At 46.1% G+C, this 22,647-nt stretch overlaps 4 non-coding genes across 4 annotated transcripts; all 4 read left to right on the top strand.

Annotated features, from left to right (window-relative positions):
- Positions 1-1,019: 1,019 nt before the first annotated feature.
- On the top strand, positions 1,020-1,091 carry TRNAC-GCA (transfer RNA cysteine (anticodon GCA)). Its single transcript has one exon. It is a non-coding gene; the product is annotated as a tRNA-Cys (tRNA).
- Positions 1,092-7,098: 6,007 nt separating this feature from the next.
- TRNAC-GCA (transfer RNA cysteine (anticodon GCA)) lies at positions 7,099-7,170 on the top strand. The gene has a single exon. It is a non-coding gene; the product is annotated as a tRNA-Cys (tRNA).
- Positions 7,171-20,583: 13,413 nt separating this feature from the next.
- Positions 20,584-20,655, top strand: TRNAC-GCA (transfer RNA cysteine (anticodon GCA)). Its single transcript has one exon. It is a non-coding gene; the product is annotated as a tRNA-Cys (tRNA).
- A 1,602-nt stretch (positions 20,656-22,257) lies between these two features.
- TRNAC-GCA (transfer RNA cysteine (anticodon GCA)) lies at positions 22,258-22,329 on the top strand. Its single transcript has one exon. It is a non-coding gene; the product is annotated as a tRNA-Cys (tRNA).
- The last annotated feature ends 318 nt before the right edge of the window (positions 22,330-22,647 follow it).

Here is a 22,647-nt window from a genome sequence, read left to right as displayed (position 1 = left end):
GGAGTCTTGAGTTTTGTCTGGATGCTATTTTGTACGTTTTATTTTTAATTTATTATTGTTATTTGGCTGTGTGGCATGCAGGATCTTAGTTCCCCATCTAGGGATCAAACCCATGCCCTCTGTAGTGGAAGCATGGAGTCTTACCCACTGGACTGCCAGGGAAGCTCCTATTTCATACATTTTCAATTCTGTGCCATGTGAAAGTGTTACTTGTAAAAAAGTTAATTCATTCAGAAATTTAGGAAACTTCAAGCAATCTGACTTCCAGAAGCTCCAGGTGGGTCGTCTCAAGGCACTGGTTAGGTCTGTTCCCTAAAACTCCGTTATAAAATGGGGAGCATTTGCTGGGTTCACAGGGCAGGGAGGCGGCTTGGCCCTGAAGCACCAAGGCCCTGAAATTCACCCTCCAGGGCAGCTGAGCTGAGGCAGGACATAGTGGTGGTCCTTTACCTCTTAATTCTGTTACTTAGAAAAAGTGAGACATACTCAGATGTGTCCGACTGTTTGCAACCCCATGGACTATACAGTCCCTGGAATTCTCCAGGCCAGAATAATGGACTGGGTAGCCTTTCCCTTCTCCAGGGGATCTGCCCAACCCAGGGATCGAACCCAGGTTTCCCACATTGCGGGCGGATTCTTTACCAACTGAGCTTAAGCTTTGTGATTTGGGGGTGTGTGTGTAGTTGCTTCATTCATGTCCCACTCTTCGTGACCCTATGGACTGTAGCCTGCTAGGCTCCTCTGTCCATGGGACTCTCCAGACAAGTTGCTTCAATTCCTTGTGTCATTGTTACCTATAAAGAGGGTGGTAGTGGAGATAGCACTCACTACCACAATAATTTTTAAAACTATATATGGTAAAAAAGTAAAAAATTATATACAGTGTATAAAAATTTAGAACAGTTTATCTAGCATATTATAAATGCTCAATAAACATCAGGTCTTAAAATTATTAAGTGGTGTCACAGGTGTCTCACCAAAGTGAGAAGTTGTGAGGAGAGAGGTTAATTTTCCCAGTAGGGGGTATAGCTCAGGGGTAGAGCATTTGACTGCAGATCAAGAGGTCCCTGGTTCAAATCCGGGTGCCCCCTATAATTATCCCAAATTTCCCTTTGCTGGACCTTGTGTAACCAGCAAGGCTGAGGGTATGGAAGCTTTCCTTCATTATTGCCTGGAATTATCCACCGCCCCTACCCCCAGCCTCCCACCCTTCACTCTTACTTGGGACTATATTCCCCATAGCACTGGGGGCTGGTTTGAGTCCTAGAAAGAGAAATGTTCCCAGGTAAGCAATACCATGATTTACACAAAATTAAATTAGATGAGAAAAGCAAGATGCAATAGCATAGGACTGTTATGCTGCCATTTGTGTTTATAAATACAGCCAAGGAGACACTGTGCATTCCTTACTGACGTGCAGACTATCTGGAAGAGTACATAAAAAAATGTTAACACAGGTTCCCCGGGATGCTTGTAGAGAGTCTTGTTAGATGAGAGAGGGAGAATTTTCACTGCGTACTTTTTTCTTCATTTTAATCTTTAAATGTATTCTTAAGATTTTTTTTTTTTTCAGTTTCACGTTCTCAGCAAAATTGAGAGGAATGTACAGAGATTTCCCACATATCCCCTGCCCCTACATAGGGATAACCTCTCGAATTATCAACATCCCCCACCAGAACAGGACATTTGTTACAGGGGACGAACATACGGTGACACATCATAGTCACCAAGTCCACCGTGTTCACTCCTGGTGTCGTACATTCTATGGGTTTGGACAAACGTATCCATCATTACGGGCCTCCCAGGTGGCACAGTGGTGCCCAATGCAGGCGATTCAAGAGATGCGGGTTCGATCCCTGGGTTGAGAAGAGCTCCTGGAGAAGGAAACGGCAGCCCACTCCAGTATTCTTGCCTGGAGAATCCCATGGACAGAGGAGCCTGGGGGCTACAGTCTATGGGGTCTCAAAGAGTCAGACAGGCCTGAGCACTCTGAGAACACACACACATGCCTCATTACAGTATAATGCAGAGTGTTTTCACTGCCCTGAAAATCCTCTGTGCTCTACCTGTATATCTCCCTCTATCCCCTCAAATCCCTGGCAACCGCTGATCTTTTTACTGTCTCCATAGTTTTGCCTTTTCCTGAATGTTGTACAGTATTACTGTGGCCTTTCAGATGGACTTCCTTTACTCAGTAATATGCATGAAAGTTCCCTCCAGGTCTTTCCTAGGCTTGAGAACTCATTTCTTTTTTAGTGTTGAATGCTGTTCCATTGTCCTATGAACCATGGTTCATCTATCTATTCGATACGGACTCTTTAACTACTGAAGGACTTTTGGTTGCTTCCAGCTGCATACGTTTTCATATCTTTTGAACATTGTAGCATATGAATTCTGTGAGTTCATATTTATCTTTTTAAGATAACAATATTTTAAAATAATCAAATTAAATGAGGTCTCACCCACTAAGACTGGTGGGGAATCCAGCATGGGTAGTTTGCACATCCTTCCCCTTTCTGATGCATTTTGCCAGAATCCAGAGTCTGTGCAGAGGTCCGCTCCGAGACCAGGCATGCTCATTTTGAGGCAAGCAGCACCTCCAGGGCCACACCCCCTCAGAGCCGAGCCCAGAACCTTTGCAGGGCCCTTCCTGGTTCTGCAGGAATTCTTCCTAAAGACTCTGTGTGCTGTTAGAAGTCAGCCTCCTCCAATGGTCCCTTCCCATCTTGGGAGGCTCCAACCAGCCGTTCTCCAGTGAGTCCCATCTCCCTGCACCGTGCATCAAGCTTTTGAGCCTTTCCACCTTGCACACAAATCACTCTCCACGACTGGACTTGATTTCTATTTAAAGTCTTCTCTTTGGGATTTCCCCTGTGGTCCAGTGGTTAAGACTCTACTCTTCCAATGCAGGGGCAGGGGGTTCAATCCCTGGTGGGGAGACTAAGATCCCATATGTGGCATGGCTAAAAAAATGTAAGAAAAAAATCTTTTTTGGTAAAAGGATTTAAAGGCTTTTCCAGGGCAGCCCACCCAGTCTGGCAATTTCATTTGGTCTGCTCACACACGAACACACACACACATAGGTTCACACTCACAATAAAACAAGGGAATGCTCAAAGACTCCTGGAGCCCTCTGTCAAATTTGGAGATGGTGAAGGCGTCAATTCAGTATCCTGAAAGCTCATAAAGGGAAGAATCAAGCATTTGTTCTACCTCTTCTATATGAACTATATTCCAACAGAACTAACAAGTAAAAAAAAAAAAAAGTCTTCTTTATAAAAGAATTTAAGCTAATAAAGGTAGAGGATTGGAATAGAACCACTCATGACTCCTAAGGAGGCAATGGTCATAAGCCAGCATCCCCAAAGCCTACCAAAATGATGAGATGAATGTTTGATGGGGGAATTTAAAATGAGGTTAACAACACCTCAACACACCAGTTAATCTTTTTCTTTTTTAAAGAGCTTTTGGTTTTGGGGGGCTTTATTCCCCTAAGATTCCCTGCAGGATCTTAGTTCCTCTTGAACAGGTCACTGTGGTTTCTGGCTCCTGAGTGGCCTCAGTGCCATCACCAGCAGCACAGGTGAGGTGACAGATGTGTGACACCTGGGAGAGCATCAGTACTGCTGCTGTAGGCCAGGTGGGCCCTGTTCTCAAGGGTTCCCCCCCACAGCTCATCTCACCCAGAGATTGGGGGAAGTGCTTACCTCTAGTTCTAGAATGCCCCACTATTCGGGATGATGATACCCCCAACACTTGAAGAGGAAAGAGAAACTAGAGTCAGCAGGCAGTGGTGCAACTGGCCATCAGCAGGGCTGCCCCAGAGGTCTGTCTATGAGAAGGGGGCCCAGAGTGACTTTTGGAGACTGGGTTTGTCATGAACATGACCTCTGTCTTGATCAGCGGGGATCACAACCTAATGGCCCAACAAAGTGGGTGATGAGCCGTTATCTCCCAAATATTCTAGAAGGAAATCAAACAGTAAGGAATTGGCTGATGTTTTACCTAGCACTGCCAGGCAGATACCCAATTCAGTCTGTGTTTTAGAGAGAATTCTTTGAATATGGTCACCAGCTTTAGTTCTGGAGTTAGACTATCTGGATTACTGAATTCCTCTAAACTTTCATTTCTTTATCTGTAAATCGGGGATAATAATTACAGTAAGTCCCCTGCATATGATTTGAATGAGTTCTATTCTGAGAGTGCATTCGTAAGTTCAATTGGTTCATAAGTCCAATAAATCTAGCCTAGGTACCCAACTAACACAATTGGCTATGTAGTACTATACTCTAATAGGTTTATAATATACTTTTCACATAAGTAATACATAACAAGCAAACAAACAGAAAAAAACATTTTTAATCTGATAGTACAGTTCTTTGAAAAGTACAGTAGTCCAGGAGGAACAGCTGGCATACAGGGGCTGGCACTGAGTGAACAGGCAAGAAGACTGACTGACTGGAGGAGGGAGAAGACGTGGGAGATGGTAGAGCTGAAGGATCCTCTGCAATAGGAGATGGATGGCGAGCTGCAGTGTCGTCCGCAGCTGATGTGATAGGCCATGACAGAGCAGGCTCACATCTCTGAAAGCTTGCAACTTGAAGGTTCTCAAGTAGAGGACTTGCTGAGTACCTATGTCATGGGCTTGGCTTGAAGACAAAAGGTGATGACTCATGGCAAACGTTTAGTAACATGTCCTCCTAGGAAGACCCAGAGCCATCTGGGAAGAATGGAGAGTAATGGGGTCATGGAGGGGAGACAAAGAGCTCAGTTAGGAAGCTGGGTCTTAACAGAGCTCATAAGCCAGGTTTCCTGTCTTTGAAGGCTGCTCTCCCCACCCCGCCCCCACCCAACTGGGTAAATCTTATGTCTTTAACAACACGGGGAGGGATGACCGTGTGGAAGGCAAGTTAAGTTGTCAGTGCTCCATTTTCAAATGCCAAAAGTGTGGGTGCTAGGGGATTAGGGGAATAAAGATTGGCGCCCACTCGGTGCCTGCAGAAGCTGGGGGAGGTTTCCTGGGTGTGGCCGGGAGAGCCAGGGAACCTGGGAGGAGACGTGGCGAGGACCAGGGTGGGATCAGAAGGTCACAGCGTGGTCCAGACGGCATGCAGGACCAGATCCCACTCACCCCAGCACTGTGGTACTGGGAAAGCCCTTTCATAACTCTGGTGTGACACGGGATGGGGTGGTGATGGTTGGGGGAGTCCTGAGGTGACTAACTAAATTTCTGCTGCTGGGTATAATGGGGCACAAAATAGAGATTGAGTTGTTTTTGTAGAAAAACAGTTATCTCCATCCCTCAATCCGTGGATTACTGTATATCAACAATGAGCAGATCATAGAGCTGAGACACTAGGTGGGGGAGAGGGAGGCGCGTGGTCGAGGCGGGATGGCAGGATGCAGGGATCCCGGAAAGATGCCTGTGCACACACTGACGTTCCCAGTTTAGTGACGGAGCATTCTGGCCTCTAAAGAAGGAACGGTACTTTGGAACAGGAATAATGCATAATCATTTTCCGTGGCCTGAGAAACCCTCAAGAGCATTCAATTCCCTTTTGCTCTGATTGCAGCCTCAGGAAGCAACCCTTAGATAGCTAATTTGGTTTCCGGGGTAACCTCCAGGGCATTCTGGCTTATTGTGCATCGGGCCTTCAGAGCCTGATTAGGGAGATTGTGTGAGCCGGCCCAAGGGGTCTGACGCTGCAGGTCTGTGAGCTGAGCTCCAGACCTGATGACCACACCGAGATGCCGCCAGGTTCAGACTCCAGCCCTGGGCAGAGCGCACGTCCTAACCGGGCAGGACGGTGGGGGTTGGGAGGTGAAGGGCAGGGCTCAGGGGAACCCCTGGGATTGGTGCCTGCTGATGGGCTGCAGGACACAGCACCAGCCAGCTCCTCCGGGCCCTGCATCCGCACTCTTAGGAGTCCACTCTGGGGAAATCATTTGAGAAGTGCGCCAAGATGTATGTGCGTGTTCATCCAGTGTTTTATAAATCTGGAAAAAATCACCCTCTTACCAAACTCTTAGCCTTTTTTTTTTAATCCCCCCAAGAAGGGCAGACTGCTTTGCAGCGCCTCATTGGATGTGTGTGGAGTCTTGGAGTCTTGACAAGCCTACATTCTCCTACAAATGGATCTCAAGAGTCTGTTTGGAGGTCCTAGCAGGAGCATAGCTACTCCCATACTCTTAGCCAAAGAACCACCCTCCTTTATGTGCGTGCTAGGTCACTTCAGTCCTGTCTGACTCTTTACGATCCCATGGACTGTAGCCCACCAGGCTTCTCTGTCCATGGGGATTCTCCAGGCAAGAATACTGGAGTGGGTTGCCATTTCCTTCTCCAGAGGATCTTCCTGATCCAGGGATCGAACCCAGGTCTCTTATGTCTCCTGAACTGGCAGATGGGTTCTTTACCACTGAGCCACCTGGGAAGCCCTTGAAGGGTAATTTCACTTCAGAATAATCTCAAAGAAAGAGTAGAAAATCTTACCCAATTGGATGGCACAATATAACCAAGAAAGACGCAAACAGAAATGCAATGATGTCTTAATCCTAGAGACTGCGTGGCTGTACAGCAGGGGCTGTCTGAGTTCTAGAAGAAGCAGGCTGGAGCCGTGTCCCAGACCCTGGACCTGTGCTGACCTCTTGGCTCATCCCTGCCCACTCTTCACCTGCTAGAAAGTTGGGGCTGCAGCTTTCTTGGCCAGGCGCCTCTCCTAAAGTAAACCAAGACCTGACAGCCTCCTATAGGTCCCAGGCCTTGATCCCTGGAAAAGGAAACCGAACCAGAGAGTGGGAGATGGAGAAAAAGGAAAAAGAAACAAAGCATCTTAGACATTAAGGGGCTGGGTAGAGTTCCTCTTGCCCTCAGTATAATGATAATAGTGAGGGAGTGGGTGAGAAGGTCTCTGGGAGGAGGGATGTTTGGTGGGCATAGGAGTGGAGACTTTGAGGAAGGGGAGCAGTTCTGACAGGTGTGGAGGTGGGCACCTAGAGAAGCAGCTCAGGTAACTCCCTAGGGAGACACACAATGGTGAGAGCGCGGCTTGGGAAAGACTGCAATTATGGAATTGTTCTATGATATCCCTGTGGGTGGCTGGGGGTATAGCTCAGGGGTAGAGCATTTGACTGCAGATCAAGAGGTCCCTGGTTCAAATCCAGGTGCCCCCTGTGCCTTGCTTTCCTTTTTTTTTTTTTTTTTAACCCCAGTAGAAGTTATACCTCCTACTTATACAGAGGCCCTCCTTCTTATGCATTTAGCCTCATGAAATCTAAATTTCTAACAAGTCGTAAAGTCTTCAGTTCCTCCTGTGACATTTCTCGTGTGCTGTGTTTTCGCCTCCTCAGCCACACTGATTTCCTGGAGGGGTAGAGGAAGTCTGCCTGAAGCTTTCTCTGTGTTTCCCTTGTGTCTAATTACTACCATCCTGATTTTATTTGTTTATACCAAGCTAGCTTCAAAAAATAGGATCTGAGGCAGCTTGCAATAAAAGATATAATAAAAGTCCACCAACAGGACAAGTATAAAAAGGCAAGGGCTGACTTATATGAGGTCATCAAAATCATAGAGACAGAAAGGAGACTGGTGGGTACCAGGGGTTGGCGGAGGTGGGGATGACCAGCTATCGATTCGTGGGGACAGAGGTATAGTTTGGCAAATGAAAAAGTTCTGGACAGTGGTGATGGCTGTACAACATAAACGCACTTAATACCACTGACTCTATTCTATAATACTCAGTTGCTCAGCTGTGTCCAACTCTTTGCGATCCCATGGACTGTAGCCTGCCAGGTTCCTCTGTCCATGGGATTTTCCTGGCAAGAATACTGGAGTGGGGTGCCATTCCCTTCTCCAGGGGATCTCCCCAACCCAGGGTTGAACCTGGATCTTCTACATTACAGGCAGATTCCTTACCACTGTGCCACCTGGGAAGTCCTTACTTAAACATTTGGTTAAGATGATAAGGTTCATGCTACATGTATTTTGCCACAATTTTTAAAAGTTGAAGGGAATAAATAAGGCAAGAACTAAACACTTGAAGAGGATGCAAATAATTATTCCCGAGAGCCCAGGTCAGGAGAAGACACTGCTGCTGAATACGGGAAGTATCTCTGAGTTTGGGGGAATTGAACAGAAGTGAGAACACACCAATTCGTCAGCAGAGCATAATATTTTATTAGCTCCTAAAAACACCAGGCATCCATATGATAGGTCTTTATAGACAGAAGGTTGGTGAGATAATGGTTATTTCCAGGGCAGCCAAGTACAGTCACACAGGTTGTGTATTGCACAACTCCCCCAGTCGCATAGTCCCTGGAGTTATGCAACATACAGACCCTAGGTATTGGCCATAGTTTATCCCCTTTACAAAAAAAAAAAAAAGCATAAACTGTGTTCCACACACACGTGTGTGTATAAATATATGTGTTGTGTATATGTGGCAGACTTACTAGTTAACTACCTAAAATACATTATTTCCTCTTAGTAAAGAACTCTTATTTTATACTAAGCAGTTATGTTTCCAGCTAAAAGATGACATTTTCTGGCCTCTCTTTGGCTAGGACAGGCAAATGAAGAATAAGAAGCAGTCAGCAGACAAGGTTTCTGAGAAAGCTTTAAAGAAGAACAAACATGTCCCCTTTGGGACCTTAACTCATGCTTCCTACCTGGAGCATAGATGTGATGGCTGGAATGCCAGCTGCCAACTTGGACCATGAGTCAAGCTTGAGAACGGAACCCACATTTAAAAGAAGACTGATCAAAAAGATGAAAAGAGCAGGTGTCCCTAAAGGCACCTGGAGTGGCCAGGTCACCAGACAGCCCTGGTCTGCTCTCCTCCACACACTCTTTTTCAAAAGAAAAACAGACATTTCTAGCTTGTTCATCCCTCAGAGAAGACACAAATCCAGATGATTCTGAGGCTCATGCCCTTTCCCCATCAATGACTTTTCAAGCTCATCATCAATGACCTAGCTCAGTAGATCTGAGATAGCCAATAAAAAAGGTTTTTCTAACAGGGCCATTTCTTACACCAGGAACCTCCCATTACTACGGTAACCAGGTGCCCAAGGCCCTCTTAGCTCCCCTGTAAGGAGGTGAAGCAGTGCAGGGGAGAGGTCCTGCTACAGATGCGCTTTCCGTGGCGCGCCCAGTTCTTCCCGGTGCACACCCACCTCTCTGCAGGATAAAGAGCCCAGGGGACCGTGTGCACTTGGCTGCTTCCTTGCCTCTGTCTGTGTGCTAGGTCCCTTCAGTCGTGTCCGACTCTTTGTGACCCTGTGGACTGTAGCCCACCAGGCTCCTCTGTCCCTGGGATTCTCTAGGCAAGAATACTGGAGTGGGTTGCTGTTCCCCTCTCCAGGGGATCTTCCCAACCCAGGGGTCAAACCCGAGTTTCATATGTCTCCTGCATTGGCAGGCGGGTTCTTTACCAGTAGTGCCACCTGGGAAGCCCTCCTTGCCTGTAAGTCCCCCCACCCCAAGAAATTGCTTTCTTGCACAATAGAAATGTATGGGGCAGGACAACCATGCATTTGGGCTGGGAGAAAATATTTGTAAGTGGTGCAACCAACAGGGGCTTAATTCCAAAATATACAAAAAGCTCATAGAATTCAATTTTTTAAAAAAACAACCCAATCAAAAAATGGGCAAAAGACCTAAATAGACATTTCTCCAAAGAAAACATACAGATGTCCAAAAGGCACGTGAGAAGATGCTCAGCATCACTAATTATTAGAGAAATGCAAATCAAAACTACAGGGAGGTACCACCTCACATCATCATTAAAAATTCTACAAATACTAAATGCTAGAGAGGGTGTGAAGAAAAGGGACCCCTCTCAGTCTGTTGGTAGGAATGTAAATTGGTGCAGCCATTGTGGAAAACAGTATGGAGGTTTCTCAAAAAACTAAAGAGAGTTGCCACATGAGTCAGCAGTCCCACCCCTGGGCATAGAGCCATATAAAACTCTATTTCAAAAAGATACATGTACCCTTATATTCACAGCAGCACTATCCACAATAGACACGGAAGCAAGCTAAATGTCCATTGACAGATGAATGGATGAAGAAGATGTGATATAATGTAGAGTATACTGCTGCTGCTACTGCTGCTAAGTCACTCAGTCGTGTCCAGCTCTGTGCGACCCCATAGACGGCAGCCCACCAGGCTCCCCCGTCCCTGGGATTCTCCAGGCAAGAACACTGGAGTGGGTTGCCATTGCCTTCTCCAATGCATGAAAGTTAAAAGTGAAAGTGAGTCACTCAGTCGTGTCTGACTCTTGGTGACCCCATGGACTGCAGCCTACCAGGTTCCTCCTTCCATGGGATTTTCTAGGCAACAGTACTGGAGTGGGGTGCCATTGCCTTCTCTGGTAGAGTATATTACTCGGTCATTAAAAAGAATGGATAATGCAGCAGCATCAGTGGCTCTAGAGATTATCACACTAAGCAAAGTCAGTCAGAAAGAGAAAGATAAGTGCCACATGATATCACTTATATGTGGAATCTAAAATATGACACAGGGCTTCCCTAGTGGCTCAGTGGTAAAGAATCCGCCTGCCAATGCCAGAGACAGGAGTTCAATCTCGGATCCGGGAAGATCCCACCTGCCTCGGAGCAACTAAGCCCGTGCACTGCAATTACTGAGCGTGTGCTCTAGAGCCCAGGAGCTGTGGCTACTGAGCCCACGTGCCGCAGCTACTGAAACCGCACACTCTACAGAGCCTGTGCTCCACACCAAGAGAAACCCCCGCAATGAGAAGCCTGCACACCACAAGTAGAGCCAAGCCCACGCAGTAAGGAAGACCCAGCACAGCCAAAAAGGAAATAAAGTAAATAAAATTAAAATGTGACACAAATGAAAGTATCTATGAAACAGACGCACAGAGATCAGACTTGTGGTGGCTGGGGTCAGGGAGGGGAGGAAAGATTGAGAGTTTGGGACTAGCAGATACAAACTACACAGGATGGATAAGCAAGGTCCTACTGTATAGCATGGGGATCTATATTCAGTATCTTCTGATAAACCATAATTGAAAAGAATATGAAAAAGAATACATATGTATAACTTAGTCACTTCTCTGTACAGCAGAAATTAACATAACATTGTAAATCAACTATATTTCAATAAAATTTTTTAAAAAAATGCGTGGTCTTATGGTGAGAGAGCGCAGGAGTGCAATAGCCACTCTCATTTCTAATCGATTACTAGCAGCTGAATGTAGTTCTTCCAGCAGTTGGAAAAGAGAGTTCTACAGAGGTCAGGCACAATAACTGAGCAGTTGTTGTTGTTATTCAGTTGCTAAGTGGTGTCTGACTCTGCAACCCCAGGGACTGCAGCACACCAGGCTCCTCCGTCTTTCACTCTCTCCTGGAGGTTGCTCACATTCACATCCACTGAGTCGGTGATGCCATCCAACCATCTCATCCTCTGCCACCGCGTCTCCTTTTGCCTTCAAACTTTCTCCTTCATGCATCACAGCCTTGTTGTGTTGGAGGGTCTTGTGTGACTCAATGAACCTATGAGCCGTGCCATGCAGGGCCACGCAGGATGGAAGGGTCATAGTGGAGACTTCTGACAAAACGTGGTCCACTGGAGGAGGGAATTGCAAACTACTCCGGTATGCTTGCTTCGAGAACCCCATGAATAGTATGAAAGGACAACTTAGCAGAGTGAACGTCATCCCCAGATTCCAGAGGAATGCGTGGTCAGCACAGCCCTCTGACCAGTGCTGCTCAAAGTGGGGTCCAAGAACGAGCCCACCACCCCTTCATTTATGTTCAGAAATTCTACCATCTGACACTGGCCAGCTTTGGTTGCAGTGGGTCTCAAAGTCCACAGGTCTGATGTACTCGTACTGAGCTGTGATAGCTTTTTAAGATAATAAAAATAAAGCTTGTCCTTCACCAAAGGTAGTGGGAAACACTGCTTTCATTGATGTCCTTCAAGGCCCTTCTCTCAGCATCCTAGGGCTGCTGCAGTACAGCACGACAGGCTTTCACTTGCTGTGGCCCTCGGGCCACTTGGGTGCCAGTAAGTGCACAGAAGGTAGATTAAGCTGTAAACATTTTAAGCGTATATATCTCCCTAGGTAGGAGTGGTGGAAAATGAGTCTCCAGACTAACCTTCCAGGAACAGCGCCCTGAGCTAAGCTGCAGAACTGGCCTGATGGAGAACCACCAGCACTGGGCTGGCGTCGCCCAGCAGTTTCTATTCTCACCAGAAACCGGCCTCTGCACCACACCTTCACCAAACACTCAAGCCCTGAATGCTGGACAATGACCCCATCCTTGCAAGCAAACTGGACTCTACACCTCCCTCTCCCCTTTTCAACACCTACACAAGCATATCTTATTATTGCTTGTTGCTGTTCAGTCACTAAGTCGTGTCCAACTCTTTGTGACCCCATGGAATGCAGCATGCCAGGCTCCGTTACCCTTCATTATCTCCCAAAGTTTGCTCAAACTCATTTCCATTGAGTCAGTGATGCTATCTAGCCATCTCATCCTCTGCTCCCCCCTTCTCTTTTGGCCTTCAATCTTCCTGAGCATCATGGTCTTTTCTGATGAATTGACTTTTAACATCAGGTGGTCAAAGTGTTAGAGCTTCAGCTTCACCATCGGTCCTTCCAATGAATATTCAGGGTTGATTTCCTTTGGGTTTGACTGGTGTGATCGCCTTGCTGTCCAAGGAACTGTCAAGCATCTTCTCCAGCATCACAGTTCGAAAGCATCAATTCTTCAGCACTCAGCCTTGTTTATGGTCCAACTCTTGCATCTGTACATGACTACTGGAAAAACCATAGCTTTGATAGTACAGACATTTATTGGCGAAGTGATGTCTCTGCTTTTTAATACACTGTCTAGGTTTGTCATAGCTTTCCTTCCAAGGACCAGGCATCTTTTAATTTGGTCCTACAGTCACTATCCACAGTGACTTTGGAGCCCAAGAAAATAAAGTATGTCACTGCTTCCATTTTTTTCCCCTTATATTTGCCATGAAGTGGTGGAAGCCTGGACTTATTCCAGAAACTCAAAGGAGCCTGAGAACAGAGTTCTATAACTTCTTTTTTGAGAGTACAGGTCTTGCAAGGAAAGAAATTCTCCATACACAACAAGGGGAGAAGGCAATGGCATCCCACTCCAGTACTGTTGCCTGGGAAATCCCATGGATGGAGGAGCCTGGTAGGCTGCAGTCCATGGGGTCGCTAAGAGTCGGACACGACTGAGCGACCTCACTTTGACTTTTCACTCTCATGCATTGGAGAAGGAAATGGCAACCCACTCCAGTGTTCTTGCCTGGAGAATCCCAGGGATGGGGGAGCCTGGTGGGCTGCAGCCCATGGGGTTGCACAGAGTTGGACACGACTGAAGCGACTTAGCAGCAGCAGCAGCAGCACAATCAGAAAACATAGAAATGTCCTTTGCAATTACATCAGATTTTTGAATACTTAATACCAAGAATAAGAATGCAAATGATTTCATTATTGATTTTGCATATTAATTACATGTAGCAGTGATAATATTTTAGATATCTTGTGTTAAATAAATAGATGATTCAAATTAATTTCAACAACTATTTTTGTTTTATAATGTAGCTGCTAGAAAATATATAATTGTACTTGGGGCTTGCATTATATTTCTGCTGGACAGTGTAGCTCCAGATGAAGTATGACCTCAGAATATAACACCTAGATAGTGTCACCAGTGTGGAAGGATGGACTGTATAATTAGGGGTGGTGGGATAACTGGCTTCTTAAAAAGTCTCATAAAATCCCTACTTCACTCCATTACAAAAAAAATTTCAGATGGATGAAAGACCTAAATAGGGCTCTCCTGGTGGCTCAGAGGGTAAAGAATCTGCCTGCACTTCCGGAAACCCAAGTTGGGTCAGGAAGATCATCTGGAAAAGGGAATGGCAACCCACTCCAGTATTCTTGCCTGGAGAATTCCATGGACAGAGGAGCCTGGCGGGCTATAGTGCACGGGATTGAAAAGAGCTGGACGTGACTGAGCAACTAACTTTCAAAGACCTAAATATAAACTCAGACTTTTAGAAGAACATAAAGAACACAATTGTCTTAGTTTGTTGGGGTGCTATATCCAAATACCAGAGACTGGGTGGCTTATATGGAGAAGGCAATGGCAAGCCACTCCAATACTTTTGCCTGGAAAATTCCATGGATGGAGGAGCCTGGTGGGCTTCAGTCCATGGGGTCTCGAAGAGTCAGATGAGACTGAGTGACTTCACTTTCACTTTTCACTTTCACGCAATGGAGAAGGAAATGGCAACCCACTCCAGTGTTCTTGCCTGGAGAATCCCAGGGACGGGGGAGCCTGGTGGGCTGCTGTCTATGGGGTCGCACAGAGTCGGACACGACTGAAGCGACTTAGCAGCAGCAGCAGCAGGGTGGCTTATAAACAATAGAAATTTGTTTCTCACAGGTCTGGAGGTCGGGAGGTCCAAGACCAAGGTGCCATCATGTTTGGCATCTGGTGATAACCCTCTTTCTGGTTCGTAGGTGGCTGTGTTCTTGCTGTGTTCTCAAGTGGCAGAGGGAACAAAAGAGCTCTCCTGGGTCTCTTTCCTAAGGGCACTAATCCCTTTCAGGAGGGCTCCACCGTCACGACCTAATCACCTCTCTAAGGCCCCACCTCCAAATATCAACACATAGGGATTAGATTTCAGTGTACGAATTTTGTAAGGGAGGCCCACAAACATTGTTTATAATATATGTATAACTCAGGGAAGGCTTTCTTAAACACAACTTCAAAATCACAAACTGTAAAAGATAAATTTGGCTGTATCAAAATTTACATTTTTATATGACAAAACATTCCTTAAACAAGAGACTCTGAATTTTGTAACACACATGATTAGAGAATAGATATGCACTAGAATATAAGCAAGATGAAGAGTTTGTGGAGATCGTTTGCAAAATATTATGAATATGCTTAACACTCTTGAACTGTACACTTTAAAATGGTTAAGATGGTAACTTTCATGTGCTTTTTACCACCATTTAAATTTTTATAATTATTTTAAAAGATAAGAATTCCTATAGAGCCATCAGGGAAAAAAAAAAAAAGTTAGCCCAATAGAAAAATGGACAAAGACAGAATAAGTAGTTCACAGAACAGGGATTTTTAAAATGTTTTATTTGTTTATTTATTTATTTTGGCTGGGATGGGTCTTAGTTGCAGCATGCAGGATCAGGGATAGAACCTAGGTCTCCTGCGTTGCGAATGAGGAGTCTTACCTACTGGACTACCAGGGAAGTCCCCACAGAAGAGGTATCTTTATGACAAATAAACACAGGAAAAGATGCTCAACATTGCTAGACATCAAAGAAATGGAAAGTGGTTAAAATGATAAAGAAGCACCATTTTTACCCTCTTTCATAATTTAGGATAAGTTGAAGTCTAACTAGATCAAAAACTGGTGAGGAGGACAATGGTATTTTCATTCGCTAACAATGTGAATATAATTGCTACACTCATGGAGAAAGTCTTGGCAATAAAAATAGTAAAATAAATATTAAACTACATAAAACTGTCATCATAAAATTATAAGTGTGTGTAAAATTCAGATATTTCATTTGTGGGTATTTTCCCTTGAGAAGTTCTACATAAATGCATCCGGAGATATGTACAAAGATGTTCATTGCAGTACTATCATTAATGTGCAAAAAAAAAGAAACATTCTTAGTGTGTCCTTAAATCAGTTCAGTTCAGTTCAGTTCAGTTCAGTTGCTCAGTCATGTCAGACTCTTTGAGACCCCATGAATCGCAGCACGCCAGGCCTCCCTGTCCATCACCAACTCCCAAGTTCACCCAAACTCATGTGCATCGAGTCGGTGATGCCATCCAGCCATCTCATCCTCTGTCATCCCATTCTCTTCCTGTCCCCAATCCCTCCCAGCATCAGAGTCTTTTCCAATGAGTCAACTCTTCTCATGAAGTGGCCAAAGTACTGGAGTTTCAGCCTCAGCATCAGTCCTTCCAATGAACACCCAGGACTGGTCTCCTTTAGGATGGACTGGTTGGATCTCCTTGCAGTCCAAGGGACTCTCAAGAGTCTTCTCCAACACCACAGTTCAAAAGCATCAATTCTTCGGCACTCAGCCTTCTTCACAGTCCAACTCTCACATCCATACATGACCACAGGAAAAACCATAGCCTTGACTAGATGGACCTTTGTTGGCAAAGTAATGTCTCTGCTTTGAATGAATATGCTATCTAGGTTGGTCATAACTTTCCTTCCAAGGAGTAAGCGTCTTTTAATTTCATGGCTGCAATCACCATCTGCAGCCCAAAAAAATAAAGTCTGACACTGTTTCCACTGTTTACCCATCTATTTCCCATGAAGTGATGGGACCAGATGCTATGATCTTCGTTTTCTGAATGTTGAGCTTTAAGCCAACTTTTTCACTCTCCTCTTTCACTTTCATCAAGAGGCTTTTTAGTTCCTCTTCACTTTCTGCCATAAGAGTGGTGTCATCTGCATATCTGAGGTTATTGATATTTCTCCTGGCAATCTTGACTCCAACTTGTGCTTTTTCCAGCCCAGCGTTTCTCATGAGGTACTCTGCATATAAGTTAAATAAGCAGGGTGACAATATACAGCCTTGACGTACTCCTTTTCCTATTTGGAACCAGTATGTTGGTCCATGTCCAGTTCTAACTGTTGCTTCCTGACCTGCATATAGGTTTCTCAAGAGGCAGGTCAGGTGGTCTGGTATTCCCATCTCTTTCAGAATTTTCCAGTTTATTGTGATCCACACAGTCAAAGGCTTTGGCATAGTCAATAAAGCAGAAATAGATGTTTTTCTGGAACTCTCTTGCTTTTTTGATGATCCAGCAGATGTTGGCTATTTGATCTCTGGTTCCTCTGCCTTTTCTAAAACCAGATGGAAGTTCACAGTTCACGTATTGCTGAAACCTGGCTTGGAGAATTTTGACATGACTTTACTAGCGTGTGAGATGAGTGCAATTGTGCGGTAGTTTGAGCATTCTTTGGCATTGCCTTTCTTTGGGATTGGAATGAAAACTGACCTTTTCCAGTCCTGTGGCCACTGCTGAGTTTTCCATATTTGCTGGCATGTTGAGTGCAGCACTTTCACAGCATCATCTTTCAGGATTGAAATAGCTCAACTGGAATTCCATCACCATCCACTAGCTTTGTTCATAGTGATGCTTTCTAAGGCCTACTTGACTTCACATTCCAGGATGTCTGGCTCTAGGTGAGTGATCACACCATCGTGATTATCTGGGTCATGAAGATCTCTTTTGTACAGTTCTTCTGTGTATTCTTGCCACCTCTTCTTAATATCTTCTGCTTCTATTAGGTCCATACCATTTCTGTCCTTTATCGAGCCCATCTTTGCATGAAATGTTCCCTTGGTATCTCTAATTTTGTTGAAGAGATCTCTAGTCTCTCCCATTCTGTTGTTTTCCTCTATTTCTTTGCATTGATCGCTGAGGAAGGCTTTCTTATCTCTCCTTGCTATTCTTTGGAACTCTCCCATTTGAATGCAGAGTTCCAAAGAATAGCAAGGAGAGATAAGAAAGCCTTCCTCAGTGTCCTTTAATAATAGAATAGATAAATAAAACTTCCTGAATTCTAATAATGTAGAAAATAAAACACTTAAAAGGAAGTTTAAACTGAGTGACCAAGAGACAATAGGTATTAGGTCCTAAGGGCAGGAGTGAAACGGGTCCTGAATGTCAGGACTGATAACCAGGTGAGTCTCCACCCTGTGGGTGTGAGAGGGTCAGGTTGCAGTAGGTCAGAGCATTGGTGAGGAACACTTTTCTGAAGAGTTGAGTCCTGAAGATCATCCTTAAGTCTAGCTAAGGGGCTTCACAAGGTCCACTCAGCGCCTTGGTCCACATATCCCAGAGTTGGGGTTTGCAGTGAGGTGTGTCCAGCACAAAGCTCTGCAGGTGGAGAGGAGCCGACTGCTCTTGGGAATCTACTTGTTTGACCGGAATGGGTGGAAATAGAAGGCACCAGAGTATTTTCCCCCAGGCCATGCAGGAGACAGCCTTTTTGCAGCAAATCAAATTCTGTGCAATGACGATCACAGGCCCCAGCAGAGAGAGTCTGAGCAACACAGGTCGTGGAACGCCAGGAGAAGAATGCTTTGCCAGGTCACGGGAGCAGTGGAATGGTCCCGATGGAGGCCTGGGAGGAATTTCATGGAAACGCCGGAGGAGTCATTTCAAATACTTGCCAGGCCCAGGGAAAGCAAATATTATCTTACTACAGTTCTGATCAAGGGAGAACCTTCTCATTCTCCTCACCTCTGTCCCTTCCCTTCTCCCCACTCCTTGGGCCAGGAAAGAAGTCTGGAGGAGGAGAAAGAGGAAGGGCTATGTCTCAGCCCCTCCCACTTCTAGGGGTGGAGAGAAGTTGAAGGCAGTCCTGCAGGAATCCCCTGGTGGTGTAGTGGTAGTGACCCTGCGCAGTCAGGGCAGAGGCCCAGGTTTCATCCCTGGGTGTGGAGTTAATGACCAAGGAAAAAACGGAAGGAAGAAGGCTTCAGGTTATTGATTATTACAGGAGGCGGAGCTTTTTTTAGCAGCACCACGCAGCTTGTGGGATCTCATTGAACTGGCCATGCACTGAAAGCACCCCAACCACTAGGCCACCAGGGAACTCTCGAGATTGGCCGTTTTAATTACGAATTCAGGAGGCAACCGCAGGACTTTCTGCTACCTATGCATGATCTTTAAATCACTTGGCAGGGGAATTCCCTGGCAGTCCAGTGGTGAGGACCCCACGCTTCCACTGCAGGGGGCAGGGGTTCCACTGCTGGTCAGGGAAGTTTCTGCATGCCACATGGCACAACTAAAGTTTAAAAAGTCACTTGGGCAATAGAAACAGCTCATTGAGAAAGTTTAAAGGGATAGTGAAAGCAAAAATGAAGTTGCTTTTACTATTACACTTTCGTTCTACAAGTTCAATGTACCAGATACAAGAGCAACAAAGATAGCTCTCAAAAATATGATGTCATGTGCAAAAGAATTCAAGCTACTGGAATTCCCAGGGGTTGGACTCTGCACTTCCACTGCAGGGGGCCTGGGTTTGATCCATGTTGGGGGAGCTAAGAGCCCTGCAGAACAATAGATTCTGCATTACCCCATTTGGATTTAGTAAAGATACAGAGAACAACGCTAAATCCTGTTACTGAATATAGAAGTAATAAAAATGGGACTTGTACCTCAAATACATGAAGTGGTCAAAATTCAACCAAAAAAATCCAATTAGAAAATGGGCAAAAACATATGGGCAGACATTTCAGAGAAAAGGATATACAGATGGCAAAGAAGCACTTGAAGAAGCATCATCATCATTACCCATCAGGGAAACGCAAACTGGAACCACAGTGGAGTGTCGCTGCACACCTAGAGCATGACCAAAATTAAAAAGGTGATGGCACCAAATGCTGGTGAGGATTCAGACAAACTGGGCCACTTGTGTACTGCAGGAATGTAAAGTGGGACAAGCACTCTGGAAAACCGTTTGGTAAGTTCTTACAAAACTAAATGTATGCTTATCTATGTGATGGTTAATTTTGTGTGTCAACTTGACTGGGCCACGGGGTGCCCAGATACCTCGTCAAATTTGGTGGGTCTGTGAGGGTGTTTTTGGATGAGATTGATGCCAGGGGAAGGCAGTTGCTGTGTCATGAGGATGCCCTGTTGTGTTGGAATCAGGCCGCCTGCCAACAGCTCATGAGGAATAGTCCTTTTTTCTAACAGTCGTGAGAGTGAGCAGGTTAGAGTGGCTCCTCCCACCCCAATTGAACCATCAGATGGTTGCAGCCCCAGCTGACATCTTATCCACAGCCTCATGAGAGACTCTGAACCAGAATTGCCCAATTCAGCACACCCAGATTCCAGAGTCTGAAATTTGCATGATATGATGAAGACTTACCGCTCTAAGGCGCTAAGTTTGGGGGTGTGTTGTTAGGCACCAATATCGAGTTAATATCGAGTCCTTCTACCTTCAACCCCACACTGCCCTAGCATCAACGAAGCCCCTGGAACACTTTGGGGAATGACACAAAAGACGATGACTGGGCAATGAGAGAGAAACCCAAAGACACAAAAAGTTCTGAAAATTGACATCAGCGTGGATGGCAGGGGATTGCTAAAGGAAAGACAGGGAGGAGAAGTGAGCGGTGGTGGGAAGGATACATGAGACTGAAGGCTGAAGTAACGGTTCAAAAATTCAAGGGCCTTATACAGACACGGAATCTGGAGGTGAGCTGGGAGAGAGGGTCAGCTTTCTGACCTACAGAATGTAGCTACCTTCAGCTACATTACAAGTTATTTGAAAGTGATTGCAACTGAAAAGCTGCTGCTGAACATCTGGGCTTCATCTTAAGGTAGAGACTTCAGGGACCTTCCAAGTCGGAGGCAAGAAATGATGGTCCTTTTCGGAAAAAGAGGATGGTTATGGTATAAAGGGGGACGTGTACAGTTGAGCAGGACTGATGACTCTCCTGAGTCTGAATGGCAGCCTGTCTGAGTGGAATTGTAAAGAACTTTGGTAATTACACACTCCTTTTGTTACCTGGGGGTATAGCTCAGTGGTAGAGCATTTGACTGCAGATCAAGAGGTCCCTGGTTCAAGTCCCGGTGCCCCCTTTGAGAGTTCCCTTTTCCTCCTTGTGCTGAATTGACACTATGGAGTCTTAGAGACCACTCTCAAAGGAGAGCCCGGCTGGAATACCCAGATGGCCACCCTTATGATTCAGGCTCCAGTCAGACACTCAGCACTACCTTGATCAAGGACAAGACCAAACCCATCCCCTGTTTCCTGGGGCCCTAGTGGTTTCAGATTCTGTATTATCTAGGGTCCAGTCCAGAGACAAAAACTGCACTGGTCATTTTAACAGAATTTAATATAAATAGTTGCTACTCTGTGTGTCAGTTTCCTAGGGCTGCTGTAACAAAGTGCCACAAAATAGATGGCTTTAAACAATAAGCATTTACTGTCTCACAGTTATGGAGGCTACAAGACTGAAATCCAGGACTGGGGTCCCTCTGCAGACTCTCAGGGAGGCACCTAACTGGCTTCCTCCTAGCATCTGGTGGTGGCTGGCAATCCTCAGCATCCCTTGGCTTGTAGACACATCACACCAATCTCAGCCTCAGTGTTCACATGGCTGCATTCTCCCCGTGTGTCTCTCCTCTTCTTATAAGGACTCCATCTGACTCGATTAAGGGCCCACTCGAATCCGCCGTGATCTCGTCTTAACTAACCACATCTTTGATGCCCTTCTGTGAGTAAGGACACATTCTGAGGTTTGGGAGGCTAGGATTCAACACATCTTTTTGGGGAGGGGGACAAAATTGAATCAGAAATCAGAGAACAGAAAGGGCGAGAGGAAGCCTAAGTATCAGGGAGGGAGGATCTGCAAGAAGCCTCTCCCACTCCCGGGCTGTGGACACAGTAAGAGGAGGATGAAGTCTGGTCTTACAAGTCCGGGGAGAATCTCTGTAGATCCAGGACTCCTACCCCTAGGGAGGTGCTAGTGTCCCTGGGGAGACCCGACAAAGCTGGCCTGTGAGCACCAATCTGCAGGCGGCAATCTTCTGGGATGGACTGTCACTGCCAGGTGAGACAGACAGGAACCCAGCGGGCAGGAATGACAGCTACTCTTGCCCAGCAGCGTCCCCCAGAGCCCTGGGGCAGGACCAACCAGGCAGCCAGCTGGCAAAGGACAAGAGAGGTTTACAGAGACCAGATCCCAAAGCAGGACATGGGAACTCGGACTGAGAGCTTAGAGACAGTCACTGCTTCCGACAGTTCATCTCACCCAACAGTGAAAGGGTTGACTCTATGGAGATTTGGGGCAACGAGAGAGAAGCCAGCCTGCGTCCTAGGGTGTGGCATTGTGCAGAGACCTCTGACCTATATCCGGTCCGTGTGTGTCCTGTCTCCAAGGTGCTGTATGCTTGGCCAGGCCACTGGGGACTTTGGGTTTCAGGCGCTCAGCACGAAACCTCTATTGGTCCTTCCAGCCTCAGGGCAATGCTCCCCAGGTTACGCCCTCCTCCAGGACTGACAGTGCAGAGGTTATGAGCTCTGGGAGAAAGGAACCTGTTGCTTCTACTGGGGCAGGGAGGTGAGTTAGCAGTAGAGCAGGTCAGGCCACCCAGCAAACCCATCCTGACGGGCACCTCGGGCAGCTCGGGGTGTGGCAGCACAGGCAAAGGTGCTAATTGGACCTGGCTAGCATGGCAGGGGGTATAGCTCAGGGGTAGAGCATTTGACTGCAGATCAAGAGGTCCCCAGTTCAAATCTGGGTGCCCCCTACTCTTTTAGTCACTTAAAGTGGGAGAGTTCCAATTTTCTCTCCTCTTGCTGGTTCTTGCTTCTGTAGCAGGTGCAGAGGAGACCCCTCTGACCCTTGCAAGGCAGCTCTGCTCAGATGATGCATTTGTCCTCCTCCTCTGATCCTCCCCAGGTCTTCCACAAGATCCAGTGTGTACACTGATCTCCTGGCTGAAGATGAGGACTTTGTCCTTTGAAGGTAGCAAGAGGGAAATCTGAGATCACCGACAGAGGAAGAATAGCTGAACTGCTGACTGACTTCTCAACAATTGCAAAAGAAGCCAGAAGCTACTGCAGTA

This window comes from Bos indicus, chromosome 4 (genome assembly GCF_029378745.1).
Source record: "Bos indicus isolate NIAB-ARS_2022 breed Sahiwal x Tharparkar chromosome 4, NIAB-ARS_B.indTharparkar_mat_pri_1.0, whole genome shotgun sequence".
Taxonomy (NCBI): domain Eukaryota; kingdom Metazoa; phylum Chordata; class Mammalia; order Artiodactyla; family Bovidae; genus Bos; species Bos indicus.
This window is presented reverse-complemented; position numbering and strand designations above follow the sequence as displayed.